The sequence below is a fragment of the Hyperolius riggenbachi genome, chromosome 12, assembly GCF_040937935.1.
Source record: "Hyperolius riggenbachi isolate aHypRig1 chromosome 12, aHypRig1.pri, whole genome shotgun sequence".
NCBI classification, from domain to species: Eukaryota; Metazoa; Chordata; class Amphibia; order Anura; family Hyperoliidae; genus Hyperolius; species Hyperolius riggenbachi.
Window position 1 is genome coordinate 84,812,457 of NC_090657.1, and position 27,597 is coordinate 84,840,053.

At 47.1% G+C, this 27,597-nt stretch overlaps 1 long non-coding RNA gene across 1 annotated transcript in view; it reads left to right on the forward strand.

Annotated features, from left to right (window-relative positions):
• LOC137541388 (uncharacterized) overlaps nt 1–27,597 on the forward strand; it is a 145,807-nt gene that overhangs the window by 103,823 nt on the left and 14,387 nt on the right. The window contains exon 4 of the long non-coding RNA XR_011025145.1: nt 19,819–19,973. This is a non-coding gene — a long non-coding RNA (uncharacterized lncRNA). The remainder of the gene's footprint in view (nt 1–19,818; nt 19,974–27,597) is intronic.

Here is a 27,597-nt window from a genome sequence, read left to right on the forward strand (position 1 = left end):
CTTTACAACCAGTGGTGGGCCGATATTTCGCATATGCAAAATTTCACATCAAAATTCGCATTTACACATCGTAATGCGAAATTTCAGACACAATCGTAATTAATTTTGTATGTAATAGTAATCTTATGTAATAAAATGCATCTGTCTCTGTGTCAGTGCTTTGCGCTACTGCGCATGTGAAGCACTGACAGCCATTGGGACAGGACGCAGTGCGGGTGGGCCAGCCGGACAAGCTGGCGGACGTGTGTGTGCGCACGCACGTCGGGCGGGTGCGCGTGGTGCAGTGGGCGGGCTTAGGTCAACTAGTATTTTATAATTTCGCATAATTTTCACAAAATGTCAAGGTATTTTGTGCTGACTTTGGTTGTTAATAGCAAAGCCCCCATACATGCTATTGCTACCAACATTGCTACAGATGTTCATGAGAATAGTAAAAAGTCAAAAAAAGAATTTTTCCCAAAAAAAATGTAGTTTTTGAGAAAATTGATTTTAAAAATGCAAAGGAAATGTTTTTTAAACTGTTATTTTTCAAAATTCTTCTTAAATTATGTAGCAATTTTAAAACAAAAGAAAAAACAGGGCACCGAGAGCCCAATAGTGCAATATAGTTTTAACAGAGAAAATCTGTCTAGATAGTTCGTGCAGAATTATACTCACAAAAAAGGGTCACCAGCAGGCAACCACTTGAAAGGCAGGTGGGGAGAATTGGTACCCGACCCCACTCGGGTATAAAAGTCTCGCTGTAAACAGGAGAAAAAAGGGGGCGTACCCCTCCACCAAGGGTGGATAAGTAATATGTATCAAACGCAGATAGAACAGAGGCGAGAAAAAGAGTAAAAACACTATTATTTAAAAACAGTAAAAAGAGGGGGGGCGGAGCCAACTATGGAGGAGTGAAGACGTGCGTGTGCTGAGCTCCCGACCCCGTGTACCTTTAGAAGCTATTTTAGCTACGAAATCCACCTTTCTGCGTCCCCTTAGTGGTATGAAGGGCGACAGGAAAGCTACTGCTGCTGATCGGTGCCCTCCAACCCCGACCCAGAGGCCGGTAACCCGATATTTTCAGGCCCTTGGACCGGCTGCAGAGGCCTCCAATATGGCGGACGCAGCGCCTTCCTCCTCTCAAACCTCCACTTCCATGAAAGCGGGCCCTGCAGCGCTATGCAACCTCGAGGACATCTGGAAGTACCTCCGCAGCCTCCCCACCAAACAGGACCTGGACGAGCAAACAGAGCGGATAGTTACATCCACGAAGGCAGAAATAGCTGCCATCCGCACCGACATCACAGGCCTGTCCGACAGAGTCACCTCGGTGGAAAGCAGTCTAGCGACACTGCAAGCAGAAGTAACGCAATTAAAAGAAGCTAAAGAAAAGCAACTTACGTATAATCGTACTCTGCGCACACAAATGGAAGACCTTCAAAACAGGAACCGCCGCAATAACATCAGGCTGCGCGGCGTTCCGGAATCCGTTCTCGCGGAGGACATTACATCCACCATACGTATCATCTTCAATGGCTTACTGAACCGGCCAGCAGACCAGCGGCTGAAGTTTGATCGGGCTCATAGGGCGTTAAGGGCCATGCCCGCTGATGATGACCCCCCACGAGACATCATCTGCAGGTTACACAACTTTACGGAAAAAGACAGCATTATGAAGGCCGCTCGTGACGCAGGCACCATCACCTGGCAGGGAACTGAGATTTCTCTTTTCCAAGATTTGGCGCCCTCCACCCTGATACAGCGCCGGGCCCTAAAGCCATTGATCCAAGCGCTGCAGAATATGGGAGCAACATACTTTTGGGGGTTCCCCTTCCAACTAGTCATGAAGTACGGCTCTAAGTCCTTCATCCTCCGTCATCCTACAGAGTTGCCTGAGTTATTTAAAGCTTTTTCCATGGATACAGTGGATCTCTCTGACTGGAATCCGGACTCGTTGGAGGTTATCCGCCCGCAGAAAAAACGCGGGCCACGCCGCTGAGGATGAGTGAGTACTGTTGACCCTTACACTGCCCCCAGTCATGTTTCATCTGTTCTCAACCCCCGTGACCCTACACCTCTCTTTATGGGGTCCTCTCGCCCCCCTCTCCCCCCCCCCCCCCCCCCCCGTTATCACTTGCTCTCGGGTGCGCCTCCCCGCGACCACCTACACGGAAACTATGTGCACGGCTCTTGCACACACCGCACTATCCCCCCTGCTTGGTGCTCCGCTAAACTTTCTCCCTGCGCTCTGGACAAGGAGGGCCTACCAATTGCCTTGGTGCCCAGTCTTGGAACCATACACTGGATGCCTTGGGTGCTACCTCTGGACTTAGCTGTTTATCCCTGGTATGACCCCCCCCCTGATTTCTACCACACACCTCTTGGATGCACACAGAACAGAGGTCTCATCGGAATTCCACTATCATTTAAGCGGAAGGGAAGGTGCACCTTTGGCACCTCCATTAGATGCCCCTTCACTGGTCGTACCTCAAAGGCAATATTATCTTATGTGAATGTATGATAACCCTGTTTTGATTGAAAATGTTTGCTATTACTATATTTGCTCCTTAAAATATGGTATATGACAAAATGGTAGAAACTAACAGTATGACAAGAGAGGCACGCTTAATGAAACTTCCGTGGGGTGCTTTGTGGGCTGAGCGCTAATGTTCTCTGGATGCAATGACGGGCCTCCGCGTCCTTCTCCCGCGTGGTGGCTTCCCCCCTCCCCCTCCCCCTTGGGTGGGCACCTGTGGCTCTCCCCTTGGGGGGGGGGTGCTGCTGGCGGCTTGGGGGATGTGGAATACGGTACCTAGCATTAAGGAGTGTGGATGGGGGGGGGGGGGGGAGGCACTAGTGAGGGAGGCGCATCTTAACAGCTTCCTCTGTCCTTTTCTTTGGGGACATAAAGGTTCCTATAGGGGGATATGTGGAGTAGTTGATTGCTATACACTCCTTGCCGTGTCTATTTTAATACACTACTAACACATAGATGGCTCGTGGGGGGTGTGGTGTGGGGGAGGGGGGGGAGATAATATTTTGTACCCTTTTTTACGGGTTGATACTCTAATACGCTAGTATTACCTCCTACGGGAGAGTAAATAGAACAACGCAGTTAAAAGTTAATGTTGTGACTAACTATAAGTTTGAGTACACGGGTGTTTCGGGGCTTGGGAGGCACGCATCCTTCATGGGTGTGGTCTCTCTTACCCCACGGCAATTGCCATATACATAGGAAATCCCAGTGTTTCCTGTCAGAAGGGTTAATACACCCCAACGGATAGTCCACTAGGTGGGCTAAAGGTAATTTTTGTACTGACTGTACGTTACCTTCGTGTATGGCGTGGTTTCTTCTTACACGCCCTATTCTATTTCTGCTACTTTCTCTTTGCTTCATCTCTCTAACAATCTCTCCACTTGCCTCACTCTATACTCTTCCCGTGTGTCAGGGGGTCAGTCCCGTGATGGTTCGCATTCCAGCGGTCACTTAAACTGCTATCCCTGAATGCCAGGGGGATAAACGTACCCGAAAAGAGATCCTCTATTCTAAATTTATGCCACAAAGAGAAAGCTAATTTCATCTGCTTACAAGAAACTCACTTTAAGGGCCCTCAGCCACCTAAGCTGCTTAACAAATATTACAAACACGCGTACTATAGCACACCGCAAGATACTAAAACAAAAGGTACAGCAATTCTGATATCTAGGGATACCCCCTTCCTCCTCTCTGCAGAATACAATGATCCCATGGGTCGATTTAATTTAATTAAAGGGATGGTGCTCAATCAAAAGATTACAATTGGCTCCTACTATGCCCCCAATACCCAACAGGTCACTTTTCTTCAGGCCTTCCTATCTAAACTATCCACTTTCGCAGAAGGCAGTATTGTCTTAGGTGGAGATCTTAATCTAACTCTTGATCCTTCCCTGGATTCCTCCTCCCAAAAGTTCCCGATCTCTCGGAGGCTTCTTCACAAGTGCAAAACGCTTCTCCATGATATGCAATTAGTAGATGTCTGGCGATTGCATAACCCCACCCAAAAAGACTACACATTTTTCTCATTCCCCCACAATTCCTACTCCAGGATCGATTACATATTCATCTCCCATAATCTATTATCTATCTCTGCCTCCCCTGAGATTGGCAACATCTCACTATCAGATCACGCACCGGTGTCGGTGGACCTTGCCCTGGGGGACTGCAGGAGAGGCCCCATAACCTGGCGCCTTAATAACTCATTACTCCAAGATAAATCATTCTCTCAGAAATTCAAAAGTGACCTGGAAGAATTTTTCCAAATTAACAACAGGGAAGATACATCACCGCTCATATTATGGGAAACTCACAAGTGTTTTGCACGAGGCCTCCTAATTAGAGAGGGAGCTAGAAGGAAGCGGACCCGGGAAAAAGAAATACAAGATACCTTAGCCTCTATCAAAAGCTTAGAACTACAGCATAAACAAACTCTGGCCCAGGCAACTCTAACCGATCTCTCCAAGCACAGGGAGTCCCTTAAAAACCTCCTATTTCATAAAGCCAAATATGCAGCAGAAAGATGCCGCCGCACTTATTATGAGTTTGGGAACAAATGCAGTTCTATCTTAGCTAGGGCTCTCAAAACACAACAGACTTCTAATTATATTGCAGCAGTTAAGAACAAAAACGCTAAGATGCTTCATAAATACGAGGACATATCGGGAGCCTTTCGAGAGTACTACTCTAGTCTGTACAATCTTCCTCCACCTACATGTAAATCACCGCAAACAAACATTAGATCTGAGAAGGCGGAATATATCCGGCGCGCGGGTATGCCCACCTTATCACACTCCCAAACTAAGGATCTTGAAGACCCCTTTACTGAAGATGAATTGAGCACTGCTCTGTCCCAAATTCCTACGGGTAAAGCTCCTGGCCCGGATGGGTATTCCTCTGAATACTATAAGAAAATGAGCGGTATCTTAATGCCATATATGTTAAAAGCATTTAACTCTATCACTGAGGTACCCGACGATCAGAGCCGGTTCCCAGCCCAGATGTTAGTATCCCACATCTCCGTCCTGCCAAAACCAGGGAAAGACCCCTCACAGTGCCAAAGCTACAGGCCGATATCCCTCTTAAATGTCGACCTCAAGCTTTACGCAAAACTACTGGCTAACCGGCTGGCCCCATTTCTTCTGGATTTGGTACATCCTGACCAGGTGGGTTTCGTGCCGGGAAGAGAGGCGAGAGACAATACAATTAGAAAGATAGATATCCTTCACTGGGTGAGGTCCCGGTCCACCCCCACCTTATTACTATCTACCGATGCTGCAAAAGCGTTTGATAGGGTGGACTGGGACTTCATCGAACTGATTCTCCGACATGTGGGTTTGGGTGACAAAATGCGAAAACGAATCCTAGCATTGTATTCAGGTCCAAATGCCAAAGTAAGAGCAAACGGGGTGTTGTCCGAGACGTTCACTATCAGAAACGGGACCAGACAGGGGTGCCCACTCTCCCCCCTAATCTTTGCCCTTTCCTTGGAACCTTTCCTATGCACAATCCGTAATAATCCAGACATCACTGGTATTACCTTTCCATCCTCATCACATAAAGTAGCCGCATACGCGGATGACATGTTATTTTATCTCACTAATCCACATATCTCTTTGCCCAACCTATTAGCGGAATTTAAGCAATATGGTCAATTCTCCAATATGTCCATCAACTACGATAAAAGTGAGGCTCTTGGGGTTCTCCTCTCTAGAGACCTGAAAGCCACGCTACAATCTAATTTCCCATTTAAATGGCCCAAAAATGCACTGAAATATCTAGGTGTACAGATCACCCCAAACCCAAAAGATCTGTTTACAGCTAACTTTCTACCCACCCATGAGCGTATTAAGCAGGACCTACACCAATGGGATAAACCACATTTTTCATGGTTTGGAAGGTCAAACATTATTAAAATGACCATCATGCCCCGCCTACTATACCTATTTCAAACCCTGCCGATTTCCATTCCCGCCCATTACTTTAAAGCAATTACACAAACTTTCTCAAGATTTATCTGGTGTGGCCGTAAGCCAAGACTTAAGTACTCTCTTCAAACAGCCCCCAAAGAATTGGGTGGCATGGCTGTACCAAACCCACGACTCTATCACGCAGCTGCCACTTTGATTAGAATTATAGACTGGCACAGGCATTCACATCTCAAACGATGGGTAAGCATAGAAAACGAGATGATGAATGGACACTTGACACTCTCCCCATGGTCTGCTCCGTTGCTCAAGGTGTTGGACCCGGCAGCATCTCTAATATCTCAAACGCTTAAGATCCTAGCAAAATTTAGATAAGGCGCTGTCATCTCGCCTTGGCCCTCGCCTCTGCTCCCCGTATTAGATAACCCTGGTTTTCCTCCTGGTCTCCCTCCTAAAAGCTACCCTTCATGGCGTGAGTGTCATAACTTACGCGCTCAAAGCTTTCTAACTAATGGGGAATGGATCACTTTGGAGAATCTAAGACAGGTCCTTAACGCACCAACACTAGACCACTGGTCCTGGCTGCAATTTAGACACTACATTTTGTCCCAAGGCTCCAAATCAGGTTTTAATAGACCTCTGACGCCATTTGAGCACACATGCCAGGGGGAGGGCTCAATGCGAGGTATGATATCTTTCATGTACTCTCTATTAAACAATCATGAAACACCGGCGTCAACATATAAAGAGAAATGGGAACATGACTTAGGCCTGACATTTTCAGATAAGCAATGGGGGAAAATTCTTATCTTTTCTCATAAATCCTCAATCTCCACCAAAAATCAAGAGTCAGGCTATAAAATCTTCACAAGATGGTACCTCACGCCATCTAAACTACACCGAATGTTCCCAGGGTCATCTCCCCTATGCTGGAGGTGTGGGCAAGACACAGGCTCTCTAATGTACATTTTTTGGACATGTAATAAAATCATGCAGTTCTGGGCGGACATAAGGGACCTGATGCATGAAATAACAGATTTTCTCCCACCTGACTCACCAGCCTTCTTCCTACTTCATCACAATACCTGGTCAATCCGCAGATATAAGAAAACGCTCACACGGCACCTAGTAAACTCAGCTAGGGCTCTTATAGCAAAAAAATGGAAATCTCCGGATCCCCCCCACAGTTGCGGAGTGGATACGTGAGATTGACCAGACTAGATGCATGGAAGAACTTACTGCGACCATACACGATAAACATGAACAGTTCTGGAAGACTTGGTTTGGCTGGTTTGAGTTCAAGGAGTCTGAACGCTATAGGTCCCTTGTGCACCCCCAGGGCTGTACATAATGTACATACAAGGAATACGCCTGTCCGTGAAATGGAGGCACAGAAACCGCTCTTATTCTATCTCATACAGGACTGAATCTCTGATATACCCATTTATACCCCGCTGGTATTCGGGGGATGTGGACTGGTTTCTGGGATGATCTCCTGACACACTCTCTATCCTCTACTTTCTTCTCTTTCTCACACTGTTATTTCTTCTTTCTTCTCTTCCATGCTTCTTACTATGGTCATAGACACTTTTATATCTCGAAGGACTACATGGACATCCATGTACTTACCTTAATAAAACTAACGCCCCAAGAACGGGCCATGTAACATGGGTTTGTTTAATATCTCCCACCTCTGTGATGCCTTTGGGTGGCTCCTGGTGTATGTTCCCTCTGGGCCCAGGACTACCATTCTATTGTACTCTGGAAGATTATGGACATTCCCATATATATGTATTTGTGGTAACCTTTGGTTTGTCTTTGGATTATTCCAGGTACCCCACAATGCCTTTGCTAGTCGCGCAGATTTGCGACTAGACCGTATTATTTTTCATAGCTTAATGTAGTGGCACCCACTCACATTGTCCCATGTTAAGTATTATCCAGTAGTCCTTATCTCTATGCTTGTTACGACATTCTCTGTATGTAATATGGTATCATTCTATGTACCTGACTGTTTATACTTTGTATACCTGTTGAAAAACAAAATAAAATAAAAGAATCTTTAAAAAAAAAAAAAAAAAAACAGTAAAAAGAGGGAAGGTAAGGTGGACTTACCTCCCTCTAGCAGTGGACAACAAAGCTCTGAGGTAGAGTAGAATGCATTTATTAAACAGTGTAACTCCTAAAGATGCAACGCGTTTCGCGGGCCACAGCAGCGCTTCCTCAGGCTATAGAGGAGTTCAAAAAAGCTGTATCCAATCCAAGTATTGAAAGAGGCGCTCATTCAATACTTGGATTGGATACAGCTTTTTTGTACTCCTGTATAGCCTGAGGAAGCGGTGCTGTGGCCCGCGAAACGCGTTGCATCTTTAGGAGTTACACTGTTTAATAAATGCATTCTACTCTACCTCAGAGCTTTGTTGTCCACTGCTAGAGGGAGGTAAGTCCACCTTACCTTCCCTCTTTTTACTGTTTTTAAATAATAGTGTTTTTACTCTTTTTGGCGCCTCTGTTCTATCTGCGTTTGATACACATGTAGCAATTTTGGTGTCAATAGCATGTATGGGGGCTTTGCTATTCATTGCTAAAGTCGGCATAAAATTACATAAAAATTATACTAAATTTTACGCGAAATTACAAACAACTATGCGGAATCGATTAAATTTACAAATCGTAATTACATATAGGCGTAATTGCGAAAATTGCACAACATTTTTAGGGGATGTCTTATATTTCTTTCAGGTAGTGTCTCTTAGCAGAACATTTCCTGTTGTACTGTGCTGATCCTCTGGTGTGTCTTCCTGCCTTCCCCACTGTGCCGCCTCTTCCGATGGTATGCTACTGTACTAATCAGGCACATGCCATGTCATCCCTGCAAACAGCTGATGACCTTGCTGTGTGCTGGAATGACAGGACCGGTAGCTGATCGGCACTGCACCGATGTGTCCCCGCTTGCTGGCCACCTCGTCCTCCTCTTTAACTGCCGCTAGGGCTTATTTTCGTTGTAGGGCTTATACAGTATTCTGAGCATGCTCAAAATTCCAGCTAGAGTGGAAACTAAGAAGTGACTAATACACTCTCCTACCTCACATATTTTGCATTTGTTAATGCATCCATCCCTTTGTTTGTCTATCGTGTAAAACTTGAGGAGACCTCTTAGTATAGTGAATCAGCATGTAATGATTCTTCAACAGTGTACATTACTATATCACCAAAAGAAATGAATTGTAATCTGTCCTTCCGTAGGACGAAGAAAGCGGGAAGATCCAAAGTAACAGTTGCTTACAATACAATACAATTAGCACATACAAGAGCAACATTTACTAAAAAAAATCTACTATTATATCTAAACATTTCTGATACTTGCTGATACTTATCAACAAGAGGAATTGAACATGCAAAATACTTCAGTTTTTGCCCATTAAAAAAGCAAAGTGGTAACTAAAAAAACCATTGTAAGAAATAAAAAAATGACTGGATGATGGTCAGTAATATTTTGCCAAAGGAAAAAAGGCTTGTCTTTGAATTGTGTAAGACTAAGGAAGCAGGAGGAAATAAATTATATATAAAAGTACAAATTTTATTAATGACCAAAATAAACACACATATATGTAAATCTATTTAAAATTGACCAGAACACACAGGTGGGCCACCATGTCTAGGCCAGATGAAAAAATGTAGGGGATCCCCTAAAAAATATTGATAGTGCGCAATCCATCAAATATCTTAATGCAAAAAAGGGGGAAGCGACTCCTAGCAGGTAACATTGAAACAAAAGACCTTGGAGAGAAATATATCATTGGTTTTAAAGGCCAAGTGTCCAGGACCTAAATGGAAAAAAAAAAAACAAACATCCTAGTAGAAGAGCACAGGTGTATCAGATACTGGCTGTGTTGCTGCAATGTTTCATTGGTTTTAAGGGCCAAGTGTCCAGGACCTAAATGGGAAAAGACTTCCTAGTAGAAAAGCACAGGTGTATCAGATACTGGCTGTGTTGCTGCAATGTTTCATTGGTTTTAAGGGCCAAGTGTCCAGGACCTAAATGGGAAAAGACATCCTAGTAGAAAAAGCACAGGTATATCAGATTCCGGCTGTGTTGCTATAATATTTCCAGTGATTTGCAGGATCAAAAGGCTGAATAACGGCTGATAGAGAGATTCAATCCATCACAATAGGTGGTCTTACTGCATATGTTATCACAAAATAATTGATGTGCAGGTCCACAGGTCAGGCAAGCTGTCTCATTTATGAGCTATAACAATGGCCAGGTGCATAGAGGTAGATTGATAGGCACACACTGTATGTGGCAAGCACTTCGGGCTAGTAAACAAAACATTTTTTTTTTATTTATTTATTTTTTTTTATATATATTCACAGCAAGCCTGACACATCCGCAAGCCCCAGGAGCAACAAGCAATTCACCAAAGTTAGTGCCCCAATCAGAAGCACATTCTGAGACAGATTCACAGGCAAGTGTTTAAACCACAGACATATGCAGGTACAGATGGTGTGATATTAAAGTTGATATAGTTCATTCATGGAACAGTCCGCCAGGGTCATCCCTTCAGCAGCATCAACTTGATGTAGACAAACTCAAAATTCCAGCAAACAACAGCATATAGCAGCATATAGGTGCATCCTAGGAAGCTGTTTCAATGATCATATGGTAAACAGTGATTACTCCATAGGAGGCTGTTTTCAAGTCACCAGTAGAAATGCATATCATTGAGGTATACTCATCTGAGTAGCTGGTCACTGCAAAGTACATCCACAGGAGCCCATGTGCTGGCCCGTGGCCTGCCTGTGGGCCTTCCCTGTCCTCCTCCCCCCGTGGCCCTCCCCTCCCCCCCTGCCCCGTTTCCTGTTGCCCCTGGGCACACTTGGCCGCGGCTATGGTGGCGCTCCGGCGGTGATGGCGACTGGGCGGCCCAGGGGACCCGGGGCCCCGCCTGCGGGACAGCCGGGCCACCCTTTCTCCTTACCATCGATCAGGGGGGGGGGGGTCTTCATAGTCCGTGCCCCTCAGCGTTCCCGGAGCCCTTTTGCGTCGGCCGCATTTCCATAGCGGCCCTGTTTGGGGGTCTCTGTGGGTCGCGTACAGTCGTACGCATATACGCGTTCCCTCCTACTTGATCCACTTGGCGGTTGCGGACGCGAGGGAAACGCTGTGCGTGCACTTGTACGCATATATGCGTTCCCTCCTTTGATCCGCATCACCGCATGCGGACGCGGGGGGAACGCCGTGCGTACATGCGGAGAATTGGATGCATCACGCCTCTGCCTCCACCTCTCACTCACCACCTGCATCCTGTGATGGTGGGGTGGGAGTGGTCATGGGGGGGTGTGGTAGCATCCTTTGGCCGCCCAGTGCCATTTTAGGCCGGCTCCTCTCTCCCACAGGCAGCAAAACTTCTGAGCCTGCCCTGATGATGCTGGTAATCTCACCAGTGAAACCGGTTGGCCTCTAAGGCTCTCTTTGTGACCAGACACACTTGTGGTGGCAGCACATGGGCTCCTGTCCTGTGGATGTACTTTGCAGTGACCAGCTACTCAGATGAGTATACCTCAATGATATGCATTTCTACTGGTGACTTGAAAACCGCCTCCTATGGAGTAATCACTGTTTACCATATGATCATTGAAACAGCTTCCTAGGATGCACCTATATGCTGCTATATGCTGTTGTTTGCTGGAATTTTGAGTTTGTCTACATCAAGTTGATGCTGCTGAAGGGATGACCCTGGCGGACTGTTCCATGAATGAACTCAGGGGCGTAGGAATAGGCCCTGCAGCCCCTGCGCCCGCGGGGGGGCCCGCCCCCCCCCTGGGGCCCGCTTGGGGCCGTTTTGTGGGTGCTGCCTGGAGGGGTGGCAGCATGAGGGGAAAGCCTTGCCCACAGTCGGCGGGGAGAGGGGTAGTTCCCCCCTCTCCCTCACCTCGGGGCTCTCCCCTCTGTGCTCCCCTCCAGCTCGTAAGTGTCTGTGGGGCTGTGGTGGGCAGCGAGCGGCGGGCAGATACATACCTGCTTCCGTGCGTTCCATCGGAGACTTCTCCCTCTAGCGGCTGACGTCACTGAAGTGACGTCAGCCGCTAGAGGGAGAAGTCTCCGATGGAACGCACGGAAGCAGGTATGTATCTGCCCGCCGCTCGCTGCCCACCACAGCCCCACAGACACTTACGAGCTGGAGGGGAGCACAGAGGGGAGAGCCCCGAGGTGAGGGAGAGGGGGGAACTACCCCTCTCCCCGCCGACTGTGGGCAAGGCTTTCCCCTCATGCTGCCACCCCTCCAGCACCCACAAAACTCCGAGCGGGCCCCAGGGGGGGGGGGGGCATATTACGATTTTCAGGTGTCTGCTGCCCACATTGTGATTTTCAGGTGTCTGCTGCCCACATTACGATTTTCTGGTGTCTGCTGCCCACATTGCGATTTTCTGGTCACTGCTGCCCACATTGTGATTTTCAGGTGTCTGCTGCCCACATTATGATTTTCTGTCTGCTGCCCACATTACGATTTTCTGGTCACTGCTGCCCACATTGCGATTTTCTGGTGTCTGCTGCCCACATTAGGATTTTCTGGTGACTGCTGCCCACATTGCGATTTTCTGGTCACTGCTGCCCACATTGCGATTTTCTGGTGTCTGCTGCCCACATTACAATTTTCAGGTGTCTGCTGCCCACATTACGATGTTCAGATGTCTGCTGCCCTCATTACGATTTTCAGGTGTCTGCTGCCCTCATTACGATTTTCAGGTGTCTGCTGCCCACATTACGATTTTCAGGTGTCTGCTGCCCACATTACGATTTTCAGGTGTCTGCTGCCCACATTGCGATTTTCAGGTGTCTGCTGCCCACATTGCGATTTTCAGGTGTCTGCTGCCCACATTGCGATTTTCTGGTGTCTGCTGCCCACATTACGATTTTCTGGTGTATGCTGCCCACATTAGGATTTTCTGGTGACTGCTGCCCACATTGCGATTTTCTGGTGACTGCTGCCCACATTGCGATTTTCTGGTGACTGCTGCCCACATTGCGATTTTCTGGTGACTGCTGCCCACATTAGGATTTTCTGGTGTCTGCTGCCCACATTACGACATTCTGGTGACTGACTGCTGCCCACATTAGGATTTTCTGGTGACTGCTGCCCACATTACGATATTCTGGTGACTGCTGCCCACATTAGGATTTTCTGGTGACTGATGCCCACATTGCAATTTTCTGGTGACTGCTGCCCACATGGCGATTTTCTGGTGACTGCTGCCCACATTGCGATTTTCTGGCCCACATTACGATTTTCTGGTGAACACTGCCCACGTTACGATTGTCTGGTGAATGCTGTCCACGTTACGATTTTCTGGTGAACGCTGCCCACATTACGATTTTCTGGCCCACATTACGATTTTCTGGTGAACACTGCCCAAGTTACGATTGTCTGGTGAATGCTGTCCATGTTACAATTTTCTGGTGAACTCTGCCCACATTACGATTTTCTGTCCCACATTACGATATTCTGGTGAACGCTGCCCACATTACGATTGTCTGGTAAATGCTGCCCACGTTACAATTTTCTGGTGACTGCTGCTCACGTTACTATTTTCTGGTGACTGGTGCCCACATTACGATTTTCTGGTGAACTCTGCCCACATTATGATTTTCTAAAGGCCCACATTACGATTTTCTGGTGAACTCTGCCCACATTACGATTTTCTGGCCCACATTACGATTGTCTGGTAAAATGCTGCCCACTTTACAATTAATTTACAGTGAAACGCTGCCCCATTACGATTATTTGGCACCTATGGGGGGGGCCCCATCCAAATATTCGCAGGGGGGCCCAGTGATTTCTAGTTACGCCCCTGAATGAACTATATCAACTTTAATATCACACCATCTGTACCTGCATATGTCTGTGGTTTAAAGGGGAACTGAAGAGAGAGGTATATGGAGGCTGTCATGTTTATTTCCTTTTAATCAATACCAGTTGCCTGGCAGCCCTGCTGGTCTATTTCTCTGCAGTAGTATCTGATTAAAACCAGAAACAAGCATGCAGCTAGTCTTGTCAGATTAGACTTATAAGTCTGAACCACTGAAACACCTGATCTGCTGCATGCTTGTTCAGGGGCTATGGCTAATAGTATTAGAGGCAGAGGATCAGCAGGGCTGCCAGGCAACTGGTATTGTCTAAAAGGAAATAAACATGACCGCCTCCATATACCTCTCTCTTCAGTTCCCCTTTAAACACTTGCCTGTGAATCTGTCTCAGAATGTGCTTCTGATTGGGGCACTAACTCTGGTGAATTGCTTGTTGCTCCTGGGGCTTGCGGATGTGTCAGGCTTGCTGTGAATATATATAAAAAAAAAAAAAAATGTGTTTACTAGCCCGAAGTGCTTGCCACATACAGTGTGTGCCTATCAATCTACCTCTATGCACCTGGCCATTGTTATAGCTCATAAATGAGACAGCTTGCCTGACCTGTGGACCTGCACATCAATTATTTTGTGATAACATATGCAGTAAGACCACCTATTGTGATGGATTGAATCTCTCTATCAGCCGTTATTCAGCCTTTTGATCCTGCAAATCACTGGAAATATTATAGCAACACAGCCGGAATCTGATATACCTGTGCTTTTTCTACTAGGATGTCTTTTCCCATTTAGGTCCTGGACACTTGGCCCTTAAAACCAATGAAACATTGCAGCAACACAGCCAGTATCTGATACACCTGTGCTTTTCCACTAGGAAGTCTTTTTCCATTTAGGTCCTGGACACTTGGCCCTTAAAACCAATGAAACATTGCAGCAACACAGCCAGTATCTGATACACCTGTGCTCTTCTACTAGGATGTTTTTTTTTTGTTTTTTTTCATTTAGGTCCTGGACACTTGGCCTTTAAAACCAATGATATATTTCTCTCCAAGGTCTTTTGTTTCAATGTTACCTGCTAGGAGTCGCTTCCCCCCTTTTTTGCATTAAGATATTTGATGGATTGCGCACTATCAATATTTTTTTAGGGGATCCCCTACATTTTTTCATCTGGCCTAGACATGGTGGCCCACCTGTGTGTTCTGGTCAATTTTAAATAGATTTACATATATGTGTGTTTATTTTGGTCATTAATAAAATTTGTACTTTTATATATAATTATTTCCTCCTGCTTCCTTAGTCTTACATTGATCATATTGAGAAGTCTCAGACTTGTGGAGGATTATCTGTGATAGGAATTTTTAGGACCCATTTGTCTAAATTGTCTTTGAATTATCAGCAAAAGTGACTATACAGGATCTTCTCAAAAAATTAGCATATTGTGATAAAGTTCATTATTTTTTGTAATGTACTGATAAACATTAGACTTTCATATATTTTAGATTCAAATACACACAACTGAAGTAGTTCAAGCCTTTTATTGTTTTAATATTGATGATTTTGGCATACAGCTCATGAAAACCCCAAATTCCTATCTCAAAAAATTAGCATATTTCATCTGACCAATAAAAGAAAAGTGTTTTTAAAACAAAGAAAGTCAACCTTCAAATAATTATGCTCAGTTATGCACTCGATACTTGGTCGGGAATCCTTTTGCATAAATGACTGCTTCAATGCGGCGTGGCATGGAGGCAATCAGCTTGTGGCACTGCTCAGGTGTTATGGAGGCCCAGGATGCTTCAAGCAGCCTTAAGCTCATCCAGAGTGTTGGGTCTTGCGTCTCTCAACTTTCTCTTCACAATATCCCACAGATTCTCTATGGGGTTCAGGTCAGGAGAGTTGGCAGGCCAATTGAGCACAGTAATACCATGGTCAGTAAACCATTTACCAGTGGTTTTGGCACTGTGAGCAGGTGCCAGGTCGTGCTGAAAAATGAAATCTTCATCTCCATTAACGGGGTTCAGATGTAGTAACTCCACCCTGAGGATGGGCTGAGTTACTACACGGTATGCGATTGTGGGTCTTTTATTAACACATGACAAAATGATAAAGCTTAATCATTTTAGAAAACAAATTAATTTGGAAGAGTGATCTGATGTTTAGCTGAAATTTTCTATCTGTTGGTTTGAGTGTCAGAGAGATCAGGCAAAACATAGTATTTAAAAAAAAAAAAAAAAATCTGCTGAGAATATGACTGGAATTGGAAGAGCATAATGGTGCAGCTATTGCAATTCTTCAATAAGCATTTATCAAGTGGGAAAGGTCAATCAGACCGCCATTGCACCATTCTCTATGGCTACTTTTATTCATTACATTTACAGTAAAACATTGAGCTAGTCTTTGCAAAAAGAAAGTCAATGCACAAAAGATTTTTCGATATATTGCTTTGTACACTGTGTATAATCCTAGACTTATTCCCCAGAAATCTTCACCTTTATCCAACGCATTATCCCAGATTGTGGACTTTTTTTCATTTTTCCATAAATTTACATTTGGACTACAAAGGCTACACTGCCATTTCCCCCCCCAAAAAGACAACCCCCATTCCCCCAACCTCCTCTGCAGCCTGCGCCAGACTGGACATGGAAGAGGAGGCAGCTCCATATGGTGGAATACACACGTACACACAAACAAACACATACATCCACATACCACACACACCTCTGGACCCCAGAGCCGCTGCCACGACTGTTGTGGCTATGGTTTTAATACTAAATTAAATAAATATGACTCCTTCAGGCATATTACTAGACTATGTCAGCACAGAATAGGAATCTTTGTACTGCTTATGCGCTGAGGGAGCCATTTAAGAGGTTTTTAGTGAAAAAGGTAGGCCTATGCTGAGAAAACCTGCACACACGGGAGCCCTCTAAATATGTAAGTCCGATCTCTGAATCTATTCTGTCTTCTCTTCTCAGAAACCATTCTTAGATTGCCTCTATGAAGCTGGATGTGATTTGACAGTTTCTTTACCTGTCAGTCTCAGCGGTGCTCACTGCTCAGCTAGATATTGTTGGAGCTTTTTAGACTTGAAGATTTTGTGGATTACTTTTCTCCATGTATTATTTATCGTTTATGCTGGTTAGTGCTGAAAGATGACATAGGTTTTGTGGAAAACAAGAGTATATAACCAATATTGATGGCATTCCTTTCATTATTTGTTTTGCATATTTATATCCTCTCAAGTATTATCTTCTTTCTTCTTCTGTATTCGTTCCTCTTCATATGTCATCTTTTTTCTGTATACCTTTTTCTTCTATACATGTTTTCTTAGATTCTTTGATTCATCTGTTCCCCTATTCTTGTTTATTCTTAATAGCGGGTTGCTGTGCACTGCCTGTATTCGTTAAATCCCACCACAACAATAATCAGGAGCCTTGTTGTTCACTTAAATTTCCCACCAGGGCTTATTGTAGGTCCATTTGTGTGGAACAACATGGCCAAATTTGTACTGTTTACCACCCAAGGCCACTGTCACCTGCCGCCCCCTTCGGTATAGGTAGCGAGATGATCCCTCCCTCCTTCCCTCCAGTATAGGTAGCAAGATGACCCCTCCCCCTTTCCCTCTAGTATAGGTAGCCTGATGATCCCCCCCCCCAGTAAAGGTAGCCAGGTAACCCTCCCCCTTTCCCTCCAGTATAGGTAGCCAGATGTCTCCCTTAATCCCTCCTCCCCAAGTATAGGTAGCCAGCTCATCTTCACACCGCAGCAGCCATCAGTGTCACTCATTTTTCCACTCATCTCTAGTGCAGAAGCTTCTAGTGTTGGGCGAACAGTGTTCGCCACTGTTCGGGTTCTGCAGAACATCACCCTGTTCGGGTGATGTTCGAGTTCGGCCGAACACCTGGTGGTGTTCGGCCAAACTGTTCGGGGTTCGCCGAACTGCTGAATGCATGGCCGAACAGGGCCCCTGTTCGGCCGAACAGGGCCCTGTTCGGCCGAATACTGCCCCCCATGGGGTCGCAGGCATAAGGGGGGAGCATGCCCCGATCGCGGGGGGGGTCGGAAATTCCCCCCACCCCCTCCGCTAGCGCTCCCCCCTCTGCCCGCTTCCCCATACAAAAAGTTTAAAGCAAGTTCAATAGTACCTGGTGGCACTGGCTGGCAGTGGAGTGAGGAGGAGGAGGAGTCCGAGTAGCAGAGTGACGTTGAGGCCGGGCAGCGGGCGGTTCAGCGCTAGTACCCTTGTGGTACTTCCGCCCTTTCTCTGACCTCACGTCCTCGTATGCGTCATCACGCAGAGGACGTGAGGTCAGAGAAAGGGCGGAAGTACCACAAGGGTACTAGCGCTGAACCGCCCGCTGCCCGGCCTCAACGTCACTCTGCTACTCGGACTCCTCCTCCTCCTCACTCCACTGCCAGCCAGTGCCACCAGCCCAGGTACTATTGAACTTGCTTTAAACTTTTTTTATGGGGAAGCGGGCGGAGGGGGGAGCGCTAGCGGAGGGGGTGGGGGGAATTTCCGACCCCCCCCGCGACCGGGGCATGCTCCCCCCTTATGCCTGCGACCCCATAGGGCCCCCAAAATGGGCATGTTCGGGGGTCCCATTGACTCCCATTGAGTTCGGCGTTCGGGCCGAACATGCCGAACATCTGGCCCATGTTCGGCCTGTTCGGCCCGAACCCGAACATCCAGGTGTTCGCCCAACACTAGAAGCTTCCTCTTCCTTTCCGTCATTAATGCTGCCCAAGTCCATAGCCACTGGCCACAATGCAAACATGTACAGAGAGCAAGGTGGCTGCTGAACAGGTGGCTAGTAGGAGAGTACCGCAGTCAGGCGCTTGCCTGATCTCCCTTGCAAGCTTGTAAATGCTGCACCAGTTTAACCTGCTGCTTTGATGCCTTTGCTCCTGTGGTGCCCTAGGCCAGGGCCTAGGTGGCCTTGTCCTAAACCCAGTCCTGTGGAACAATAAAAAATTGAATGAGAAATTTCAAATAAGCCCCCAATGTGGAATTCAGGTTTTGAGTTTACAACCAATTTATTAAACTGTTTGTATTAAAGCCAATACTGTCTCCACCAAGATTAACCTCAGAAGCATGTACCTTTGAGGGCGCTGAAAAAGATCAACTTTACGGGCGCCCAAATTTCCATTTTTTTATGTAGGCCCTCGCCCTAGGCTTGCATATATTTATTTTTAAATGGTATGTCTTGTGAGTAAAACATAGAGTAAGTTCTCCTAAAGTTCTCCTAAAGCTTTGAATTAATAATCTATAATTATCTAAAAGTACCTGGCTAAATGGCACCTGTAGCTACCTATGATGGGCAAGGGAAGTAAGGGAGAAGTGACAGCTGGCCCAGCACAATTGCAGTGCAGTTTGGCAAGGGTTTGTGGGTTCATGGAGGGCAGAGTCTAAGGTGCCAGAACATCTCCTGGTCGGTAAAGCCGAACCTGACTTGTTAGAATGAAAATAAAAACAGAATCAATATCTACATTTTTAACAATCAGATATATATCAGCCGGTATTCTAGCAATGATTTCATTCCCCTTTTTAGTGTTTCTATCTGTTGTACTGGGTGTTTTCAGCACTCTAAAGTCTGTCTGAGTTGTATGAATATATACTATCACTTTCAGTTTTGTTAAGAAGAAATAGGTAGAAAGAGGTATTGCAATTTCAGGTCCGATCTTGTGGTACCTACATAAATTTTTCTCCCAAATTACACCAATCAGTGATTTCATTTGAAGGAATGGACCATAGGTATGCATCCCTATCCATCTCGATTATCCTGTGCGTTATAGTGTGTGCCTCTGAGTGTACCTTCCAAATACCCAATTTTAATGCAAAAATGCAGACATCAAACCAACAAACGTTGATTCCGGTGATACCTTTAATGACTAACTGTACATGGTTCATTGCAAGCTTTTGAAATGTTAAGCTTCTTCTTAAGACATTATAAAGAACTGTATCAGAACCGTAAACTTTGTATGTTTCTGATACGCATACTGCGCAGGAAGCTCCCGGTGACGTCAGAGGGAGCGAGAATGCACAAGGCCAGGATTGCGCAGGGGCCGTGGACTGCGATATTAAAGTCATAAAACCAGGATGTGAGCCAGGGCGGAGACCGGAGGATCGTTTTGTCCCGCGGGGGGCCAGTAGAAGCCCCAGGTAAGTTGAACTCTTTTTTAACCCTTACTGTACTCCTTTAATACTCCTGTAAGGCTGTTCTCTTATCTCAGTTATGTTTTGTAAGTCAGCAAGTAAGTCCCCTCTCATGTCTCTAAGCAACGTTTTTCTGTCTGCTATCTCTTAAAGAGGAACTGCAGTGAAAACAACGTAATGAAAAAAATACCTTAATTTTGACAATAATTATTTATAAATTATTTAGTTAGTGATTGCCCATTGTAAAATCTTTCCTCTCCCTGGATTTACATTCTGAAATGTATCATATGGCAGGTGCTGGCAGGTGATCTCTGTGGAAGGAGAAGCTGCTTTTTGGCAGTTGTTATTTGCATAAAATGCAACAAGGCACACACAGGGCAATGTCAGTACCTAGGTGCTGACATCACACTGTGTGAAGGGTTTCACCACAATATCAGCCATACAGATCCCCTGATTATCCGTTTGAGAAAAGGTAAAGATTTTTCATGGGAAAGGCCGTATTGGCTACTGATTGGGATGAAGTTCAATTCTTGGTTACAGTTCCTCTTTAAATAATGCTGTAAATTGAACCTGTTACACTAGGTCTATGTCCTGTTTTTCATACAGGCTGAAATTAACTATAAGTTTTAATTGCTCTGAATTGCCTTATTTACCTCAGACTTTGTATTCAGTCAGTCCCTGCACATGGAAAATGTCTTAGCAGGAAGGTTTCATATTGCACAGGGCCTCTCAACCTAATAGATGACCAATATATTCACCAGAACAAGTGAGTGCACAAATCCTCATGGAGAGCAACCTCCCCCAAGCTTCCCTCTGGTACAACCATCTAATCAATTCAAATAAAGTACATCTGCCTAATACAATTTAACAAGCACACGTTATGCCGTGCAAGGTTGTTTCTGCAAACTGAGAATGAGGATTTATAGAGGGACTATGTGCACAATTCATTAATTCCAGCACGGCACTGATAACAAGTGTTCCTTGCAACTTGAAGAGGAAACTAACTCAGCACAACACAAAAAAAAAATTGTGTTTCTCTGTGAAATTCTATCTATAGCAGTGTTATGCACAGTTAATTAGACTTTATCTTTGATAGTGCTTTAAATCAGACCTTACGGAGCTGCCTCCAGTAAAAGGGTCCATCATTCTGATCAGGTGTTTTTGAGGCTACACTTGTTATGGGTGTGAAGATTATGCAGGGCCGGGTTTGTACTTTCTACCACCCAAGGCCCACTATCACCATCTTCCCCTGGACCGACAGCACCCTAAACTCTCCCCCCCCCCCCCCCCCCAAATGGCAAGCATTAGATTGTAAGGACCTGAGGACAGTTAGTGAAGTGATGGCAGTGAATACATTAAAAACTCCTCTGAGGACAGTTAGTGACATGATGGCAGGGATTAGATTGTAAGCTCCTTGGCGAGCTGGAAATTTTGGTGCGTGACAGGCAGCTCAGAGATCAATGTATGTGCCCGTTCACTGCCCCTACATCCCCCGATTGCCGGATCCAGCTGTTGGTAGCCTCCCACCACTGTGTGCAAACTCTGTGTAGCAGGACAAATGTTCGGCAGGCTATTACTGCCACCTAGTGTTGGGCGAACATCTAGATATTCGGGTTTGGGCCGAACAGGCCGAACATGGCCGCGATGTTCGGGTGTTCGACCCGAACTCCGAACATAATGGAAGTCAATGGGGACCCGAACTTTTGTGGTTTGTAAAGCCTCCTTACATGCTACATACCCCAAATTTACAGGGTATGTGCACCTTGGGAGTGGGTACAAGAGGAAAAAAAAATTAGCAAAAAGAGCTTATAGTTTTTGAGAAAATCGATTTTAAAGTTTCAAAGGGAAAACTGTCTTTTAAATGCGGGAAATGTCTGTTTTCTTTGCACAGGTAACATGTTTTTTGTCGGCATGCAGTCATAAATGTAATACATATAAGAGGTTCCAGGAAAAGGGACCGGTAACGCTAACTCAGCAGCAGCACACGTGATGGAACAGGAGGAGGCGCAGGAGGAGAAGGCCACGCTTTGTGAGACACAACAACCCCGGCCTTGCATGAGGGCAAGAAGCGTGCGGATAGCATGCTTTGTACCGCCATGCAGTCATAAATGTAATAAAGATAAGAGGTTCCATAAACAGGGACCGGCAACGCTAACCCAGCAGCAGCAGCACACGTGATGGAACAGGAGGAGGCGCAGGAGGAGAAGGCCACGCTTTGTGAGACACAACAACCCAGGCCTTGCATGAGGACAAAAAGCGTGCGGATAGCATGCTTTTTACCGCCATGCAGTCATAAATGTAATAAAGATAAGTGGTTCAATAAACAGGGACCACGCGGCAACGCTAGCCCAGCAGCAGCAGACGTGATGGAACAGGAGGAGGCGCAGGAGGAGAAGGCCACGCTTTGTGAGACACAACAACTCAGGCCTTGCATGAGGGCAAGAAGCGTGCGGATAGCATGCTTTGTACCGCCATGCAGTCATAAATGTAATAAAGATAAGTGGTTCAATAAACAGGGACCACGCGGCAACGCTAACCTAGCAGCAGCAGACGTGATGGAACAGGAGGAGGCGCAGGAGGAGAAGGCCACGCTTTGTGAGACACAACAACCCAGGCCTTGCATGAGGGCAAGAAGCGTGCGGATAGCATGCTTTGTACCGCCATGCAGTCATAAATGTAATAAAGATAAGTGGTTCAATAAACAGGGACCACGCGGCAACGCTAACCCAGCAGCAGCAGACGTGATGGAACAGGAGGAGGCGCAGGAGGAGAAGGCCACGCTTTGTGAGACACAACAACCCAGGCCTTGCATGAGGGCAAGAAGCGTGCGGATAGCATGCTTTGTACCGCCATGCAGTCATAAATGTAATAAAGATAAGTGGTTCAATAAACAGGGACCACGCGGCAACGCTAACCCAGCAGCAGCAGACGTGATGGAACAGGAGGAGGCGCAGGAGGAGAAGGCCACGCTTTGTGAGACACAACAACCCAGGCCTTGCATGAGGGCAAGAAGCGTGCGGATAGCATGCTTTGTACCGCCATGCAGTCATAAATGTAATAAAAGATAAGTGGTTCAATAAACAGGGACCACGCGGCAACGCTAACCCAGCAGCAGCAGACGTGATGGAACAGGAGGAGGCGCAGGAGGAGAAGGCCACGCTTTGTGAGACACAACAACCCAGGCCTTGCATGAGGGCAAAAAGCGTGCGGATAGCATGCTTTGTACCGCCATGCAGTCATAAATGTAATAAAGATAAGTGGTTCAATAAACAGGGACCACGCGGCAACGCTAACCCAGCAGCAGCAGACATGATGGAACAGGAGCAGGCGCAGGAGGAGAAGGCCACGGTTTTTGAGACACAACAACCCAGGCCTTGCATGAGGACAAAAAGCGTGCGGATATAGCAGCAATGCTTTTGCCGCCATGCAGTCATAAATGTAATACAGATGAGAGGTTCAATAAACAGGGACCGGAAACGCTACACCATCCCAGATGTTCATTGGTCATGTTACTTGGTTGGGGTCCTGGAGTGTTGCGTAGTCATTTCCAATCCAGGATTGATTCATTTTAATTTGAGTCAGACGGTCTGCATTTTCTGTAGAGAGGCGGATACGCCGATCTGTGACGATGCCTCCGGCAGCACTGAAACAGCGTTCCGACATAACGCTGGCTGCCGGGCAAGCCAGCACCTCTATTGCGTACATTGCCAGTTCGTGCCAGGTGTCTAGCTTCGATACCCAATAGTTGAAGGGTGCAGATGGATTGTTCGACACAGCTACGTCATCTGACATGTAGTCCTTGACCATCTTCTCCAGGCGATCGGTGTTGGAGGTGGATCTGCACGCTTGCTGTTCAGTGGGCTGCTGCTGCATGGGTGTCAGAAAATTTTCCCACTCCAAGGACACTGCCGATACCGTTCCCTTTTGGGTACTAGCTGCGGCTTGCGTTGTTTGCTGCCCTCCTGGTCGTCCTGGGTTTGCGGAAGTCAGTCTGTCTGCGTACAACTGGCTAGAGGAGGGGGAGGATGTCAATCTCCTCTCTAAAGTCTCCACAAGGGCCTGCTGGTATTCTTCCATTTTGACCTGTCTGACTCTTTCTTCAAGCAGTTTTGGAACATTGTGTTTGTACCGTGGATCCAGAAGGGTATAAACCCAGTAATTGGTGTTGTCCAGAATGCGCACAATGCGTGGGTCGCGTTCAATGCAGTCTAGCATGAATTGAGCCATGTGTGCCAGAGTCCTACCAGAATCCTCATCATCCTCTTGTGAGCGTTGTGATAGTTGTTGTGATGCATCATAGTCGTCACCTTCCTCCTGGTCTGCTTCTGCTGACCATTCGCGTTGAATTGTGGAAGTCCAACGTGCACCGCTCTGGCCTCGTCAGTGGTGGCATGAAATTCCTGCTCCAACTCCAGCTGTTCCTCCTCCTCTTCTTCGTCATAGCTGCTGGGGCCAGCGTTCCCTGAGGCGGATGGCCTGATGTTGGTACCATCACGCTGATCGTTTTCTCCTTCAGATTCCCCCAGTTGCATCATGACAGCTGTTTCCTTGATTTTTAACATCGACCTCTTCAGTAAACACAGCAGTGGTATGGTAATGCTGACTGAAGAGTTGTCACTGCTCACAAGCAACGTGGATTGCTCAAAATTTTGGAGGACTTGGCAGAGGTCCAACATGTTGGCCCAATCAAATCCACAGAAGCTTGGCAGCTGGCCGGATGCGCCTCGGTACTGCGCCGTCATGTACTGGACCACTGCACTCTTCTGCTCGCAAAAGCGGGCTAGCATGTGCAGCGTAGAATTCCAGCGCGTAGGGACATCACACAGCAAGCGATGGTGGGGGAGATTGAAGCGCTCCTGCATCTTGGCGAGTGCCCCCGAAGCAGTACTGGAATTTCTACAATGTTTGGCCACTCGACGCACCTTCAACAGAAGATCGGCCACGCCTGGGTATGTCCTCAGGAACCGCTGAACTACTAGGTTCATCACGTGCGCCAGGCAAGGGATGTGTGTCAGCTTAGCCAACCTTAAAGCGCGAATGAGATTACTCCCATTATCACACACAACCATGCCCGGTTTCAGGTCCAGCGGTGCCAGCCACAAATCCGTCTGTTCCTTTATTCCCCTCCAAATTTCCTCCCCTGTGTGCTGCTTATCCCCAAGGCAGATTAGCTTCAGCAACGCTTGCTGACGCATGCCAACAGCTGTGCTGCACTGCTTCCACGATCCTACTGCTGCTGGGTTAGCGTTTCCGGATGAGGTACAGCTTTGAGATGCGTTGGAGGAGAAGGAGTCAGAGAGGTAGGTGCTGCTGTTGTTATCCAGTGGGAGGGACGGCGGTGCAGCTGTTTGTGGCGTGGGCAACACCCGTGCCGTAGCAGGTGAGGAATCGCTGCCAGGCTCCACAAGGTTCACCCAGTGCGCGGTAAGGGAGATGTATCGACCCTGGCCGAACGCACTCGTCCAGGTGTCAGTGGTGAGGTGAACCTTGCAGGCAACGGCATTCTTCAAGCTTCGGGTTATTTTGCTGACCACGTGCTCATGCAACTCAGGCACTGCAGAGCGCGCAAAGTGGTAGCGGCTGGGAACCACGTAACGTGGGATGGCCACTGACATCATGCCCTTGAAGCTGTTTGTCTCCACCACTCGATATGGCAGCATTTCGCAGGCCAGAAGCTTGGCTATGCTGGCTGTTACTGCCACGGCCCGGGGGTCATTTGCTGGCAATTTCCTCTTGCGCTCAAACATCTCCGACACAGACAACTGAACCGTAGCGCTGCACACGGAAGGGCTGTTGGTTGTTGTGTTTGATGAACACTGGGAGACCTCAAGAGCACTACTCCGGAAAGTGACAGTGTCAGCGTCGTCTGATGTTTGTGAATGTTGTGAACCACGCAATGGCTGGGCTACTGCTGCTGCTGAGGCGGGTCTGGTGGTGAGTCTGGTGAACCCAAGGGAGGCAGTGTTGTTGCTGGTACCCTGTCCTGACGCGTTTGCCCACAGAGTGGGATGTTTGGATAGCATGTGACGGCTCATGCTGGTGGTGGAGAGGTTGTTAATACTTTTCCCCCTGCTCAGGCGGGTCTTGCACACCTTGCAAATCGCCATGGTAACATCCTCAGTGCAGTCTTCAAAGAAAGCCCAGACTTTGGAGCACCTGCCTCCTTGCTGGCGATTTCTGTTTGCTCCTCTTTTGCCTCTCACTTGAACTTCCACGCTTGTGGTGCCTGAAATTGCGCGCCGCCTACCTTGTGGCACAAGGCGAACTCGTGCAGCAGTGGGTTCTTCAACAGACTCATCTGTGCTGCTGCTACGACGGCGATGTTCTCGTTCACAAACAAAATCTGGGTCTCTGTCCACATTGTCCATACCCTCCTCTTCCATCTCCTCAAACTCGTCATATGTCATTGTGGGCCGCCGCCGTGGAGTAGAGCTCCCCACAACAACCTCGGCGCAGCACACTCCAACGTCGTCTTCCAGATCTTGTCGGCCGACCTCCTGCAATTGCCACCCCTCCTGCCCAAATTGCTCTGGGATTTGGGTTTCCGAGTCCTCCTCGGACTCGCCTTGTATTTCAGTGCGCGGTGCATTTCCCACAGTTAACGGTTGTGAATCCAGGCACAACATTTCTGGCTGTTCCTCCATTGACCTTTGAAAGGTGGAAGTTTGTTGGGCTGGGAATAGCTCCTGCGAATACCCCATTGTGTCCTGAGGTAATTCATCGGACTGGTTATCTGGCAGTTGTGTGCGTGGTGTCGCTGCCGGTTGTGTCAGCTTTGTGCCCACTGGCTCCTTGTAACTGGCTGAGGACTCGGACCTCGTGCGTGATGTGCTGGTGCTGCTTAACCCACTGCTGGACGCTTGAGAGGTCATCCAAGTAATTATCTGGTCCTGTTCTTTTGGATTTGTGAGGGTTGTTGTCCTGGACAACATGGGCGGTATTGAGTGGGTTTTCTTGGGTGCTCCCCTGTGGCCTGTACGTGAACCGTCAGGGGAAACACCTCTTCCCTTGCCCCTCCCTCTTTCACCGGATTTCTTCCTCATTTCACTTATCCTTACAGTACACGCTGACTGGCAGCAGTACAGTGGCAGTACAGAAATGCTATACAGTACCACTATTCCCAGCAGCGACACAGAGCACAATGCTATACAGTGACGGGTGAGCGGTGTACCACTATTCCCAGCAGCGACACAGAGCACAATGCTATACAGTGGCGGGTGAGCGGTGTACTACTATTCCCAGCAGACACAGAACAGTAAACAGAATGCTATATAGTGTGGCTGAGCGAGCGGTGTACCACTATTCCCAGCAGACACAGAACAGTAAACAGAATGCTATATAGTGTGGCTGAGCGAGCGGTGTACCACTATTCCCAGCAGACACAGAACAGTAAACAGAATGCTATATAGTGTGGCTGAGCGAGCGGTGTACCACTATTCCCAGCAGACACAGAACAGTGAACAGAATGCTATATAATGTGGCTGAGCGAGGTACACAGAGTGGCAGTAAACAGAATGCTATATAGTGTGGCTGAGCGAGTGGTGTACCACTATTCCCAGCAGACACAGAACAGTAAACAGAATGCTATATAGTGTGGCTGAGCGAGCGGTGTACCACTATTCCCAGCAGA